This window comes from Cucurbita pepo, chromosome LG02, assembly GCF_002806865.2.
Source record: "Cucurbita pepo subsp. pepo cultivar mu-cu-16 chromosome LG02, ASM280686v2, whole genome shotgun sequence".
Lineage (NCBI taxonomy): Eukaryota > Viridiplantae > Streptophyta > Magnoliopsida > Cucurbitales > Cucurbitaceae > Cucurbita > Cucurbita pepo.
The window spans coordinates 7,236,698-7,240,366 of NC_036639.1; positions in this window are offsets into that span (position 1 = coordinate 7,236,698).

Below are 3,669 nucleotides of genomic sequence, written 5' to 3' on the forward strand. Positions count from 1 at the left end.
GTAGAGGATATTTGTTCTTTATTGTTCTCTTATTTAGCTCTCTGTAAGCGATGCATAGACGCATCGATCCATCTTTCTTCTTAACAAACAACACTGGCGAACCCCAGGGGGACACGCTAGGTCGAATGAATCCTTTATCTAGTAGGTCTTGCAATTGCACCTTGAGTTCCTTCAACTCTGCTGGCGCCATGCGATAAGGTGCTTTAGAAATAGGCCCAGTTCCTGGAAGGGGGTATTCCAGGTAAGTCATCCCGAAATACATCCAGGAACTCGTTTGCTATTGGCACATTTTCTAGGGTCTTTTTCTTTCCTCTTATGTCTACAACACATACTAAGATAGCCCATCCGCCTTGTTGGACTCACCTCTTTGCTTTGATCATCGAGACTACCTTGGGGGTGATCCCGGTACTTGTGCCTTTAAATTTAAAGGTAGGTCCTGTCGATGGTGAAAATTTTACTTCCTTTTTATGACAGTTTATACTAGCTTGGTTTTCAGCTAGCCAATCCATGCCTAGTATGACGTCGAAATCCGTCATGTTTACTACCATCAGGTCAACGCTCAAAGTTTGGTTCCCTATGATTACTTGGTCATCCTTTACTCTATCCCTAGATACTAAGTCTACTCCCGCAGGGGTGCTACCGACATATCATGCAATAAGGGTTCTAATTCGAACCCTGCTTGTACAACAAAAGGCATAGAATAAAGAAATGCGTGGAACTAGAATCAAATAAGGTAAAAGCGAAATGACCTAAAATGGATAGTGTACCTGTCACCACGGCGTCGGACCTCCCGAGGTCCTTACTCGTTGACGCGTAGGCCCGAGGTTGAGATCGCGGTGGTGCTGGTCGTTCCGTTTGCTCAACTACTCTAGGCGAGTTTGCTTGTGCTTCAGTGTTTCCGGCCGTGCAGTTCACATTGATAACACGGTCAGTTGCCAGCCAAGCACCTCCCACCGTGTAGTCTTCCACAGATAGTGCACCCTTCCTCTCTCCTTCCTCTGGCCCCATCTTGATTCCTGGGGTTCCTGTCGGTACGTCGAGGAGGGTGTCACTCATTCCATCTAGGAGCGGGTATGTTATTGGAACGGTGTCTAAGTGCCAGTGGCGGACGGTTAGAGCCTCTTAATTCATGTGGACGCTTCTGCCCAATCGCTACTGGCTCCTCACGTCGTTTCTCATCCTTTGGTTTCTGCAAAGCCTTGGCAGTTCTCAAGGCTTCCTCATAGGTCTTTGGGTTGAAAGCCTCCAGCATGCGGCGAATTCTTGGTTCAAGACCCAATACAAACTTCTCTGTCATCTTTTCCTCAGTGTCCACCATGCACGGCGCAAATCTCTTGAGTCTCTTAAACTCTCAGTTGTACCTCTCCACTGTGAGTCCGCCCTGTACTAGGAGCGCAAACTCCTACTGTCTTTTAAGTCGCTCTACCTTAGGATAATATTCTTTAAGGAAGGCCTCCTTAAACCGTTCCCAGTTCATAGGTCCCCCTTCTGGGTTAAGAAGAGTTTTGTTATCTCTCCACCATATCTCTACGTCCTTTTGTAGGACGAATGTTGCACAGGCGACCTTTTGGTTCTCAAGGCACTCTATAGTCTCAAAGGTGGTTTCTATCGCTGCAATCCACATTTAAGCTTCTATGGGGTCTACTAAGAACCAGTGAATGGTCGATGGGCATATCTCTTGAAATCCCTTATCCAGTTTGAACATCTAACATATTGTAGAGGATTTACTGGGGCGTTGGCCAGAGCATTGGCCTGTGCCTGTGCCTGTGCCAGTGCCAGCGCCTGTGCTTGGGCCTGTTCCTGGGCCTGTTGTAGATTGACTTGCTGAGTGGTTACCAAAGTTTGAATTAGAGCCCGGATGGAATCACACATTAACTTAGTATTAGCATCTATTCCGGCCGCTGGTGGTGCAACTTTAGGTGTGGCTTGGAGTGGTAGGGCAGGCTGGAGTGGAGGTTCTACTTGTGGTGGAGGCTCAGCTTGTAGTGAAGCTAGAGGAGGTAGCTCAACTGGTGGTAAGACTGGGGGCGGCGTAACTGTTACTGACCCAGTCTCTGATCTTTCTTAAGGTAGGCCCTCTACTGCCACACCTCGTCCTATTTCTCTACGACGGGGTCGCCCCCATCCTCATCTTCTTCTTCCCCTTCCTCTTCCTCGTACTATGCATATATAAATAACAATATACACACTATACAATACATCGTAACGCCACAGAAGTAAACATTCATCATGCTATACATCATATCATACTCTCAACAAAATTACTCAGCATGCAACACGTCACATCATACTCTTAAATAAATACGTGAAATATCACAACCATTTCAGTAATGTTAACATAAAAATGCATACGAGTTTTAAGACGTTTCTCTTTTCTTATCTTATGCAAGGCGTACCTGACGGTGACGGCACATCGATGTTGGGACCATGGAGGGTGCCAAACCTACATTGTAGGCTAGTCTACAGAATCTAAAACCTAGAGCTCTGATCCCAACTTTAACGACTCTAAATTTCTAAAATCGAGAGATGAAAGCACTTCGGAACAACTGCATAACTAAAGTACAAGAACGTTATGGATATGCATACCTATTGAATCACTAGTGGTCTAGTGGTAGAATAGTACCTTGCCACGGTACAGACCTGGGTTCAATTCTCGGCTGGTGCATCTTGTGATGAATAATAGCAATGATGAAACTAGTGCGTAATGTGACACTTGGGTTAGTCACAATATCATCTATAATGTGCATAAGAAGACATAAATAACACTACCGAGCTTTCTTCTTTTTCTAAAATCAATTGGAGAAAGCACTTCGAAACAACTGCTTGACTAAAATACAAGAATGTAATGGATATGCATACTTATTGAAGTACCAGTGGTCTAGTGGAAGAATAGTACCCTGCCACGATAAACACACGGGATCGATTCCCGAATAGTGTATCTTGTGACGACGAATAGCAATGATGAAACTAGTGCGTAATGTGACAACTTGGGTTGGTCACAATATCATTTATAATGTGCAGACCTGGTAGAATAGTACCGTGCCACGGTACAGACCTGGTTCGATACTCTCGGCTGGTGCATCTGGTGACGAAGAATAGCAAAGAAAGATTAAACTAGTTCGTCGTAATGAATGTGACAACTTGGGTTAGTCACAATATCATATGTATAATGTCCATAGATGACACGAATAGCTTTCATTTTTTTTTCTAAAATCGAGAGGTGAAAGCACTTCGGAACAACTACATGACTAAAATACTAGAACGTTATGGATATGCATACTTATTGAAGCACCAGTGGTAGAATAGTACCCTGCCACGGTACAAACCCGGGTTAGATTCTCGGCTGGGGCATCTTGTGATGAAGAATAACAGTGATGAAACTAGTGCGTAATGTGACAACTTGGGTTAGTCATAACATCATCTATAATGTGCATAGATGACACGAATAGCACTATTGAGCTTTCTTCTTTTTCTAAAATCTAAAGGTGAAAGTACTTCGGAACAACTGCATGACTAAAATATGAAAATGTTATGGATGTGCATACTTATTGGAGCACCAGTGGTCTAGTGGTAGAATAGTACCCTGCCACGGTACAGACCCGGGTTTTATACCCCGCTGGTGCATCTTGTGATAAAGAATAGTAGTGATGAAACTAGTGCGTAATGTGA